Source organism: Hyla sarda, chromosome 8 (genome assembly GCF_029499605.1).
Source record: "Hyla sarda isolate aHylSar1 chromosome 8, aHylSar1.hap1, whole genome shotgun sequence".
Classification (NCBI taxonomy): domain Eukaryota; kingdom Metazoa; phylum Chordata; class Amphibia; order Anura; family Hylidae; genus Hyla; species Hyla sarda.
In genome coordinates, this window is record NC_079196.1 from 228,564,363 (window position 1) to 228,577,791 (window position 13,429).

Here is a 13,429-nt window from a genome sequence, read left to right on the forward strand (position 1 = left end):
CACATACATACACACATACACATATATATACATATATACACACATACATACACACATATATACATATATACACACATACACACATATATACATATATACACATATACATATATACACACATACACACATATATACATATATACACACATACACACATATATACATATATACACATATACATATATACACACATATATACACACATACATACACACATATATACACACATACATACACACATATATACACACCTATACATACACACATACACACATATATACATATATACACACATACATACACACATACATACACACATACACACATATATACATATATACACACATACATACACGCATACACACACACATATATACATATATACACACATATATATATACACATACACATATATATATACATATATACACACATACATACACACATACACACATATATACATATACACACATACACACACGTTGAGTTGTATATATATATATATATATATTTATTCTGATACATTGGTTTGTGACCATAAAACTTTGGAATTTACAATGTGTGGGGGTTAAAGGGGTACTCGACTGAAAAACATTATTTTAAACAGATTTGTAAATTACTTCTATTTAAAAATCTTAATCCTTCCAGTACTTATCAGCTGCTCTTATGATCCACAGGAAGTTCTTTTCTTTTTGAATTTCCTTTCTGTCTGACCACAGTGATCTCTGCTGACACCTTTGTCCATTTTAGGAACTGTCCAGAGCAGGAGCAAATCCCCAGAGAAAACCTCTGCTGCTCTGGACAGTTCCTGATATGGACAGAGGTGTCAGCAGAGAGCACTTCAATTCAAAAAGGAAATTCAAAAAGAAAAGAACTTCCTGTGGATCATAACAGCAGCTGATAAGTACTGGAAGGATTAAGATTTTTTAATAGAAGTCATTTACAAATCTGTTTAACTTTTTGGCACCAGTAAAAAAAAAAAAATAATGTTTTCCAGTGGAGTACCCCTTTAAGTACACACCATGTTTATTCATAATGCCCCCTTTATCATGGCCCCCTGTTAATATTTTTCATGTCTATACTTGAGTTTCTCTACCTGGATTGTTAGTTTCCTTGGTAGTATACAGCATAGCATGCCTGTAATGTTTAGGTATAATATGTATTTTATTAGTATTCCTTAAAGGGGCACTCCGCTGCTCAGCATTTGAAACAAAATGTTCCGTACACTGGAGCCGGCACGGGAACGTCATAGCCCCGCCCCTTCATGAAGTCAAGTCTCACCCCCTCAATGCAAGTCACGCCCCCTCCCATAGACTTGCATTGAGGTGGCGGGGCATGATGTCATGAAGGGGCGGGGCTATGATGTCATGAGCTCCTGGGACCAGCGCCAACGTTCGGAACAGGTTGTTCCAAATGCTGAGCAGCGGAGTACAGCTTTAAAAGCATGGGTAAACTTAGGAGACCCCTTAAAGACCTATCCCTAGGTGATATCTGATGTGCCCTGAATCCTATTCTATTCTAGTCATCACATACCGTGGTCGCTCAACATACGATGGTAATCCGCTCCAAATGGACCATCGTTTGTTGAAACCATCGTATGTTGAGGGATTCGTGCAATGTAAAGTATAGGACAGTGGTCTACAACCTGCGGACCTCCAGATGTTGCAAAACTACAACACCCAGCATTCCCGGACAGCCAACGGCTGTCCGGGCATGCTGGGAGTTGTAGTTTTGCAACATCTGGAGGTCCGCAGGTTGAAGACCACTGGTATTGAAGGTTATACTCACCTGTCCCCGTCGCTCCGGACCGTCACCGCTCGTCACCGCTTCCCTGGATGTCGCCGTCCATCGCTGTCGCCGCGTCCCCGGGGTGTCCCCAACGCTCTGGTAAGGCCTTTGCTTCCCCGGCATCCTCGTTCTCCGTTGCCGCCATCACGTCGCTACACACGCCGCTCCTATTGGTTGACTGGACGGCGTGCGCAGCGACATGATGACGACGATGGAGAGCGACAACGATGCAGGGGATCCCGAAGAGGACGCGCCAGAGCCCCGAGGACAGGTAAGTGATCGTCAGCGGACCACACGGGGCACAGTAAATGGCTATCTGGTGGTAGCTGGAGAAGTCTGCGCTGGAGGATAGCCGTTTATGCGATGGTCCCGACATACAAAAGCATCGTATGTTGATGCTGCCTTCACCATGTGATGGTCTCTGAGAGTGATCGTTTGCTGAAATGATCGTATGTCGGGGCCATAGTAGGTCGGGGGTCACTGTATATATATGGTATGTCGGGGCCATCGTAGGTCGGGGGGTCACTGTATATATATATGGTATGTCGGGGCCATCGTAGGTCGGGGGGTCACTGTATATATATGGTATGTCAGGGCCATCGTAGGTCGGGGGGTCACTGTATATATATGGTATGTCGGGGCCATCGTAGGTCGGGGGGGTCACTGTATATATATGGTATGTCGGGGCCATCGTAGGTCGGGGGGTCACTGTATATATATGGTATGTCGGGGCCATCGTAGGTCGGGGGGGTCACTGTATATAAATATATATGGTATGTCGGGGCCATCGTAGGTTGGGGGGGGTCACTGTATATATATGGTATGTCGGGGCCATCGTAGGTCGGGGGGGAGGGGTCACTGTATATATATGGTATGTCGGGGCCATCGTAGGTCGGGGGGTCACTGTATATATATGGTATGTCGGGGCCATCGTAGGTCGGGGGGTCACTGTATATATATGGCATGTCTGGGCCATCGTAGGTCAGGGGGTCACTGTATATATATGGTATGTCGGGGCCATTGTAGGTCGGGGGGGAGGGGTCACTGTATATATATGGTATGTCTGGGCCATCGGGGGGGTCACTGTATATATATGGTATGTCAGGGCCATCGTAGGTCGGGGGGGAGGGGTCACTGTATATATATGGTATGTCGGGGCCATCGTAGGTCGGGGGGTCACTGTATATATATGGTATGTCGGGGCCATCGTAGGTCGGGGGGTCACTGTATATATATGGCATGTCTGGGCCATCGTAGGTCAGGGGGTCACTGTATATATATGGTATGTCGGGGCCATTGTAGGTCGGGGGGTCACTGTATATATATGGTATGTCAGGGCCATCGTAGGTCGGGGGGTCACTGTATATATATGGTATGTCGGGGCCATCGTAGGTCGGGGGGTCACTGTATATATATGGTATGTCGGGGCCATCGTAGGTCGGGGGGTCACTGTATATATATGGTATGTCGGGGCCATCGTAGGTCGGGGGGTCACTGTATATATATATGGTATGTCGGGGCCATCGTAGGTCGGGGGGTCACTGTATATATATGGTATGTCGGGGCCATCGTAGGTTGGGGGGGTCACTGTATATATATGGTATGTCGGGGCCATCGTAGGTCGGGGGGGTCACTGTATATATATGGTATGTCGGGGCCATCGTAGGTCGGGGGGTCACTGTATATATATGGTATGTCGGGGCCATCGTAGGTCGGGGGTCACTGTATATATATGGTATGTCGGGGCCATCGTAGGTCGGGGGGGAGGGGTCACTGTATATATATGGTATGTCGGGGCCATCATAGGTCGGGGGGTCACTGTATATATATGGTATGTCTGGGCCATCGTAGGTCAGGGGGTCACTGTATATATATGGTATGTCGGGGCCATCGTAGGTCGAGGGGTCACTGTATATATATATGGTATGTCGGGGCCATCGTAGGTCGGGGGGTCACTGTATATATATGGTATGTCGGGGCCATCGTAGGTCGGGGGGTCACTGTATATATATATGGTATGTCGGGGCCATCGTAGGTCGGGGGGTCACTGTATATATATGGTATGTCGGGGCCATCGTAGGTTGGGGGGGTCACTGTATATATATGGTATGTCGGGGCCATCGTAGGTCGGGGGGGTCACTGTATATATATGGTATGTCGGGGCCATCGTAGGTCGGGGGGTCACTGTATATATATGGTATGTCGGGGCCATCGTAGGTCGGGGGTCACTGTATATATATGGTATGTCGGGGCCATCGTAGGTCGGGGGGTCACTGTATATATAAGGTATGTCGGGGCCATCGTAGGTCGGGGGTCACTGTATATATATATATATGGTATGTCGGGGCCATCGTAGGTCGGGGGGGTCACTGTATATATATGGTATGTCGGGGCCATCGTAGGTCGGGGGGGTCACTGTATATAAATATATATGGTATGTCGGGGCCATCGTAGGTTGGGGGGGTCACTGTATATATATGGTATGTCGGGGCCATCGTAGGTCGGGGGGAGGGGTCACTGTATATATATGGTATGTCGGGGCCATCGTAGGTCGGGGGGTCACTGTATATATATGGTATGTCTGGGCCATCGGGGGGGTCACTGTATATATATGGTATGTCGGGGCCATCGTAGGTCGGGGGGGAGGGGTCACTGTATATATATGGTATGTCGGGGCCATCGTAGGTCGGGGGGTCACTGTATATATATGGTATGTCGGGGCCATCGTAGGTCGGGGGGTCACTGTATATATATGGCATGTCTGGGCCATCGTAGGTCAGGGGGTCACTGTATATATATGGTATGTCGGGGCCATTGTAGGTCGGGGGGTCACTGTATATATATGGTATGTCGGGGCCATCGTAGGTCGGGGGGTCACTGTATATATATGGTATGTCGGGGCCATCGTAGGTCGGGGGGTCACTGTATATATATGGTATGTCGGGGCCATCGTAGGTCGGGGGGTCACTGTATATATATGGTATGTCGGGGCCATCGTAGGTCGGGGGGTCACTTTATATATATATGGTATGTCGGGGCCATCGTAGGTCGGGGGGTCACTGTATATATATGGTATGTCGGGGCCATCGTAGGTTGGGGGGGTCACTGTATATATATGGTATGTCGGGGCCATCGTAGGTCGGGGGGGTCACTGTATATATATGGTATGTCGGGGCCATCGTAGGTCGGGGGGTCACTGTATATATATGGTATGTCGGGGCCATCGTAGGTCGGGGGTCACTGTATATATATGGTATGTCGGGGCCATCGTAGGTCGGGGGGGAGGGGTCACTGTATATATATGGTATGTCGGGGCCATCATAGGTCGGGGGGTCACTGTATATATATGGTATGTCTGGGCCATCGTAGGTCAGGGGGTCACTGTATATATATGGTATGTCGGGGCCATCGTAGGTCGGGGGGTCACTGTATATATATATGGTATGTCGGGGCCATCGTAGGTCGGGGGGTCACTGTATATATATGGTATGTCGGGGCCATCGTAGGTCGGGGGTTCACTGTATATATATATGGTATGTCGGGGCCATCGTAGGTCGGGGGGTCACTGTATATATATGGTATGTCGGGGCCATCGTAGGTTGGGGGGGTCACTGTATATATATGGTATGTCGGGGCCATCGTAGGTCGGGGGGGTCACTGTATATATATGGTATGTCGGGGCCATCGTAGGTCGGGGGGTCACTGTATATATATGGTATGTCGGGGCCATCGTAGGTCGGGGGTCACTGTATATATATGGTATGTCGGGGCCATCGTAGGTCGGGGGGGTCACTGTATATATATGGTATGTCGGGGCCATCGTAGGTCGGGGGGTCACTGTATATATATGGTATGTCGGGGCCATCGTAGGTCGGGGGGTCACTGTATATATATGGTATGTCGGGGCCATCGTAGGTCGGGGGGTCACTGTATATATATGATATGTCAGGGCCATCGTAGGTCGGGGGGTCACTGTATATATATGGTATGTCGGGGCCATCGTAGGTCGGGGGGGGTCACTGTATATATATGGTATGTCGGGGCCATCGTAGGTCGGGGGGTCACTGTATATATATGGTATGTTGGGGCCATCGTAGGTCGGGGGGTCACTGCATATATATGGTATGTTGGGGCCATCGTAGGTCGGGGGGTCACTGTTTATATATGGTATGTCGGGGCCATCGTAGGTCGGGGGGTCACTGTATATATATGGTATGTTGGGGCCATCGTAGGTCGGGGGGTCACTGTATATATATGGTATGTCGGGGCCATCGTAGGTCGGGGGGGTCACTGTATATATATGGTATGTCGGGGCCATCGTAGGTCGGGGGGGTCACTGTATATATATGGTATGTCGGGGCCATCGTAGGTCGGGGGGTCACTGTATATATATGGTATGTCGGGGCCATCGTAGGTCGGGGGGTCACTGTATATATATGGTATGTCGGGGCCATCGTAGGTCGGGGGGTCACTGTATATATATGGTATGTTGGGGCCATCGTAGGTCGGGGGGTCACTGTATATATATGGTATGTCGGGGCCATCGTAGGTCGGGGGGTCACTGTATATATATGGTATGTCGGGGCCATCGTAGGTGGGGGGGGTCACTGTATATATATGGTATGTCGGGGCCATCGTAGGTCGGGGGGTCACTGTATATATATGGTATGTCGGGGCCATCGTAGGTCGGGGGTCACTGTATATATATGGTATGTTGGGGCCATCGTAGGTCGGGGGGTCACTGTATATATATGGTATGTCGGGGCCATCGTAGGTCGGGGGGTCACTGTATATATATGGTATGTCGGGGCCATCGTAGGTCGGGGGGTCACTGTATATATATGGTATGTCGGGGCCATCGTAGGTCGGGGGGTCACTGTATATATATGGTATGTCGGGGCCATCGTAGGTCGGGGGGTCACTGTATATATATGGTATGTTGGGGCCATCGTAGGTCGGGGGGTCACTGTATATATATGGTATGTTGGGGCCATCGTAGGTCGGGGGGGTCACTGTATATATATGGTATGTCGCGGCCATCGTAGGTCGGGGGGTCACTGTATATATATGGTATGTCGGGGCCATCGTAGGTCGGGGGGTCACTGTATATATATGGTATGTCAGGGCCATCGTAGTTCGGGGGATCACTGTATATATATGGTATGTCGGGGTCATCGTAGGTCGGGGGGTCACTGTATATATATGGTATGTCGGGGCCATCATAGGTCGGGGGGTCACTGTATATATATATGGTATGTCGGGGCCATCGTAGGTCGGGGGGTCACTGTATATATATGGTATGTCGGGGCCATTGTAGGTCGGGGGGTCACTGTATATATATGGTATGCCGGGATCAGACATCTTATCCCCTATCCTTTAGGTAGGGTATAAGATGTCTAGAAGCCCTTTAAGTGGAAATCTAGGGTGAGTTCCCACACTTTTTTTCCCCAGGACTTGACCCCTTCCTGTACCCCTTTATATCTTTGTACCCCCTAAGTCCTGCAACTATTTCTTAATGACACTTTTTTGGGGATCTCTTCGTAAGTAGAGAATCTAGAATCTACTGTATGTTTGTATGAACGTTGTCGTCCTGCCTTTAATGGATTACCAATAAAGTATCTCTTGTTTATTTGGATTACACTTTGTCTCCCCTGCAGCATTTATCTGGGCCCCAGGATTATCTACATGGGCCGATGAGTTACATTCTCTACCATACGGGAGGCGGGTTATCTATATGACATGTATACTCCAGTGTACACACGGGCCAGACCCGGATACCAAAAATCAACCAGACAGCTACCAAAATACTACCGAAAATATAGTATTGGTTGGTTGATTCAGAAATCGAATGGTTTGGCTCCATAGGGGCTGCATGTGTCGGCATTGGGGGTGAACCCGGACATTTTATCAGGCTGCGTGTGTATGGGGGGGGAGGGGATGCAATGACAACTGATATGTGCAATGTAATGTATCAGTCTGTAGGTAGGACACCCTGTAGGTAGGTTCCCCCCGGTGAGTAGATATCTCCCTTTAGGTAGGTCCCTCCAGCCAGTGGCTACAGGCATTATGCTCTCTGCCAATGTTGTCCCCTGAATGCTACTTTTAACTGTATTTGCTGCTTTTTCTGCTGTGGGGGTACTCTGTAAAATAGGTGTAGTTCTGCTAAAAGAAATGATCCTTTCTGCTCATCACTTGGTTCATCATTCCGAGAAAAAAAATTGGTGCTAGAAAGTCATAGAGATATGCAAATTACTTATATTTAAAAAAAAATGTCCAGCCTCAGCTGCTGTATGCTCCAAAGGAAGTTGTGTAGCTCTTTCCAGTCTGTCCACAGTGCTCTCTGCTGCCACCTCTGTCCATGTCAGGAACTGTCCAGAGCAGGAGCGAATCCTTTTATCAAACCTCTCCTGACAACCACTGTGGACAGAGAGGGAAAAGATTTTAGACTATTTTGGGCTCATCAGGCTGTGACAACTTGTCATCTAATAGGCCAGAAAAATCGGTCAACATTTTTAGTATCTTTTGTCAATCACATCCTAAATGGAGATAAAAAAAAAAAACACCTTGTGACTATTATTCCTCCCTTTACAAATTTGTGAAGAACCCCAATACACCCCAACCCACCGACATGAATATTGACACCTTTCTGAACCTCCCTAAATTATCCACCTCACACTCACCTGCGCTAAAGGCGCCAATAATGTTATGGGCCATCTGTATGGATATTACTGTCTTGTCCCCCCTTGTTATTACTTACTAAACCATTCAACCAAATAATTCCACACATTGTTTGCCCTGAGGACAAGTTAAAGGGGTATTCCAGTACTTAAAGGGATATTCCAAGAAAAAACTTTTTTATATATATCAACTGGCTCCAGAAAGTTAAACAGATTTGTAAATTACTTCTATTAAAAAAATCTTAATACTTTCAGTACTTATGAGCTTCTGAAGTTAAGGTTGTTCTTTTCTGTCTAAATCCTCTCTGATGACACGTGTCTCGGGAACCACCCAGTTTAGAAGCAAATCCCCATAGCAAACCTCTTCTAGACTGGGCGGTTCCCGAGACACGTGTCATCAGAGAGCACTTAGACAGAAAAGAACAACCTAAACTTCAGAAGCTCATAAGTACTGAAAGGCTCATAAGTACTGAAAGGATTGAGATTTTTTTAATAGAAATAATTTACAAATTTGTTTAACTTTCTGGAGCCAGTTGATATAAAAAAAAAAGTTTTTTCCTGGAATACCCCTTTAACCCCTTAAGGACGCAGGACGTAAATGTACGTCCTGGTGAGGTGGTACTTAACGCACCAGGACATACATTTACGTCCTGTGCATAACCGCGGGCATCGGAGCGATGCCCGTGTCATGCGCGGCTGATCCCGGCTGCTGATCGCAGCCAGGGACCCGCCGGCAATGGCCAACGCCCGCGATCTCGCGGGCGTCCGCCATTAACCCCTCAGGTGCCGGGATCAATACAGATCCCAGCATCTGCGGCAGTGCACGATTTGAATGAACGATCGGATCGCCCGCAGCGCTGCTGCGGGGATCCGATCATTCATAACGCCGCACGGAGGTCCCCTCTCCTTCCTCCGTCCGGCTCCCGGCGTCTCCTGCTCTGGTCTGTGATCGAGCAGACGATCGCCGATAACACTGATCTGTTCTATGTCCTATACATAGAACAGATCAGTATTAGCAATCATGGTATTGCTATGAATAGTCCCCTATGGGGACTATTCAAGTGTAAAAAAAAATGTAAAAAAAATGTAAAAGTAAAAAAAAAGTGAAAAATCCCCTCCCCCAATAAAAAAGTAAAACGTCCGTTTTTTCCTATTTTACCCCCAAAAAGCGTAAATTTTTTTTTAGAGACATATTTGGTATCGCCGCGTGCATAAATGTCCGAACTATTAAAATAAAATGTTAATGATCCCGTACGGTGAACGGCGTGAACGAAAAAAAAAAAAAAAGTCCAAAATTCCTACTTTTTAATACATTTTATTTAAAAAAATTATAAAAAATGTATTAAAAGTTTTTTATATGCAAATGTGGTATCAAAAAAAAGTACAGATCATGGCGCAAAAAATGAGCCCCCATACCGCCGCTTATACGGAAAAATAAAAAAGTTAGGGGGTCATCAAAATAAAGTGATTATAAACGTACTAATTTGGTTAAAAAGTTTGTGATTTTTTTTAAGCGCAACAATAATATAAAAGTATATAATAATGGGTATCATTTTAATCGTATTGACCCTCAGAATAAAGAACACATGTCATTTTTACCATAAATTGTACGGCGTGAAAACGAAACCTTCCAAAATTAGCAAAATTGCGTTTTTCGTTTAAATTTCCCCACAAAAATAGTGTTTTTTGGTTGCGCCATACATTTTATGATATAATGAGTGATGTCATTACAAAGGACAACTGGTCGCGCAAAAAACAAGCCCTCATACTAGTCTGTGGATGAAAATGTAAAAGAGTTATGATTTTTAGAAGGCGAGGAGGAAAAAATGAAAACGTAAAAATTAAATTGTCTGAGTCCTTAAGGCCAAAATGGGCTGAGTCCTTAAGGGCTGAGTCCTTGAGTCCATCATTTATCCACAGGATAGAGGATAAGTGTGTTATCGTGGGGGGGGGGATCCCCTGTGATCTCCTGCCCAGTGCCCCAGCTCTCCTCCTGTGACCACTACTATGTGCACAGAGATGTATCAATCACTGCTGGTTTAGGCTAAGTTCACGCTGCCTCTGGGCTCTGCTGAATGGGGCTCTTTTGCCTAAAAGGGTACTCCCCCCAGGATCTCTTGCCCTGCGCTTCGGCTCTCTACGGGCACAAAGCAGAGGTCGGCATGTGCCCTCCATTGATCTCTATGGGAGAGCCAGAGATACCCGAGTTCTGTACTCATGTATCTCCGCCTCTTCCATAGAGAAGAATGGAGGGAACGTCTCTTCTCCTGCTCCGTCCTGAAGAGAGCCGGAAAGCCAGGCTGGAGACCCCTGAGATCTGAAACGTATCCCCTATTCTTTGGATAAATTGTTCTTCACTGCACCCATTTAAAGTAAAACATTAAAAAATCCCTGATCTACTGGGAAAGCAGTGACCCCCAGGTATTGCTGAAGATGGTCGGCCACCTGAGGATTCTGATGAGTAGCTGCACAAGCTAAATAGAGCAACCTAAAAAAGAAGCCTTACAAACTATGCTTCAAAACTACAATTCCCAGCATGCCTGGACAGCCAATGGAACATCTGGGGGTCCACAATTTGGAGACCACTGTGTAGGAGGACTGAGCACTGAACATATACATAAATAGGAAGGTATGTGCCTCATACACTCACATTGGAGGTCTGCACAGATTCCAGCTGTGTGTAGGAGCCATAGACTGTCAGGATATGCTGGGACTTGTGGTTTCACAGGTGCTGTGATGTCCCAGGATGAAGACCAGTAATGTGAATGCATAAAATCTTTAGGCTGCATTAAAAACCTTACACAGGGAAGGAAAATGGAATGAAAAATACTCAATTCCTGACCCCCTTACCACTACTGATCTTGAGTCTCCGTATACTGAGCAGGGGTGTTTTTCGCCTCAGCCCACACATATAATCTTAGAACGATAAGTGACCCTGACTGACTGCAGCGCCCCTGACTGACTGCAGCGCCCCTGACTGACTGCAGCGCCCCTGACTGACTGCAGCGCCCCTGACTGACTGCAGCGCCCCTGACTGACTGCAGCGCCCCTGACTGACTGCAGCGCCCCTGACTGACTGCAGCGCCCCTGACTGACTGCAGCGCCCCTGACTGCAGCGCCCCTGACTGACTGCAGCGCCCCTGACTGACTGCAGCGCCCCTGACTGACTGCAGCGCCCCTGACTGACTGCAGCGCCCCTGACTGACTGCAGCGCCCCTGACTGCAGCGCCCCTGACTGACTGCAGCGCCCCTGACTGACTGCAGCGCCCCTGACTGACTGCAGCGCCCCTGACTGACTGCAGCGCCCCTGACTGACTGCAGCGCCCCTGACTGCAGCGCCCCTGACTGACTGCAGCGCCCCTGACTGACTGCAGCGCCCCTGACTGACTGCAGCGCCCCTGACTGCAGCGCCCCTGACTGACTGCAGCGCCCCTGACTGCAGCGCCCCTGACTGACTGCAGCGCCCCTGACTGACTGCAGCGCCCCTGACTGACTGCAGCGCCCCTGACTGACTGCAGCGCCCCTGACTGCAGCGCCCCTGACTGACTGCAGCGCCCCTGACTGCAGCGCCCCTGACTGACTGCAGCGCCCCTGACTGACTGCAGCGCCCCTGACTGACTGCAGCGCCCCTGACTGCAGCGCCCCTGACTGACTGCAGCCCCCCTGACTGACTGCAGCGCCCATGACTGACTGCAGCGCCCCTGACTGACTGCAGCGCCCCTGACTGCAGCGCCCCTGACTGACTGCAGCGCCCCTGACTGACTGCAGCGCCCCTGACTGACTGCAGCGCCCCTGACTGACTGCAGCGCCCCTGACTGCAGCGCCCCTGACTGACTGCAGCGCCCCTGACTGACTGCAGCCCCCCTGACTGACTGCAGCGCCCCTGACTGCAGCGCCCCGACTGACTGCAGCCCCCCTGACTGACTGCAGCGCCCCTGACTGACTGCAGCGCCCCTGACTGACTGCAGCGCCCCGTGCCCAGTGTATGGAGACACCATCATAGAAAGCGGGAAGAGTATACTTATTTTTCTCTATACTTCTTTTTCTCTATGTATTTTCTGCACCTTTTTAACTATTTCCGGCACCTTTGTAATTTTTTTGAAAAGGCTAAAAAAACCATAATCCCATAGTTTAATATTTAGACTCTTCATAAATAATCCAGGTGACCATTAACAGTACCCACAGAATGTTACATGGGCAGTGATGGCTTCCGGCCTACTATCTGGCAGCTAGGCATTATGACCAATGCAGATATAAAGGGTTTGTCCAGTGAAAAAAGTGTTTTTCCTACAAAAAATACCCAGGCTGCCTGCTTAAACAATAAAAACCTTTCTTCACCTTCCTTTGTCCCACATAGCATTTAGTACTGCTGCTTTGGGTCTTCGTCCCGCTGCTATACCCGGTGCTGGGGGTCAATATGTTAGTGTCCCAGTTGGACAATCATTGGCTAAGGCGGGACACCTCTTGACCCCTAGGACCAGGAAGCGCAGCACAGAGGAGACCAGGAGCAGCGATACTGGAGGCTATGGGGACAGAGTAAGAGTTTTTTTAGCCAACCTGGCCATGTTTTTAGTAAAACATTTTTCGTGGCACAACAACTCCTTTTACATAACATAATGGAGGGGAAGAGATACAGAAGGAGATAGGCCCCACCATTAACAGACGGTAAAGGTATGTGCAGCTTATGTGAAGTTAGGTGTATTAGAGACTTAAATATAAATTATTTATCTTTTTAGACCCCTTGATTCAGGTCACTGGAAGAGATACTGTAATTCTAGCCCCAAAAAATAAAAATAAAATATTGAGTCAGAGCACTACAAAAACAACATATATTCACCCCCCCCCCCCCCCACCTGACAGCACCCAATCCGCACTGCTCCCTCCTTCCTCTGAAGGAAATTCCCCCTTAGGCTATTTTCACACTATGTGAAAGGCTCCGTTACAAATGGACATTAAGGGCTCTT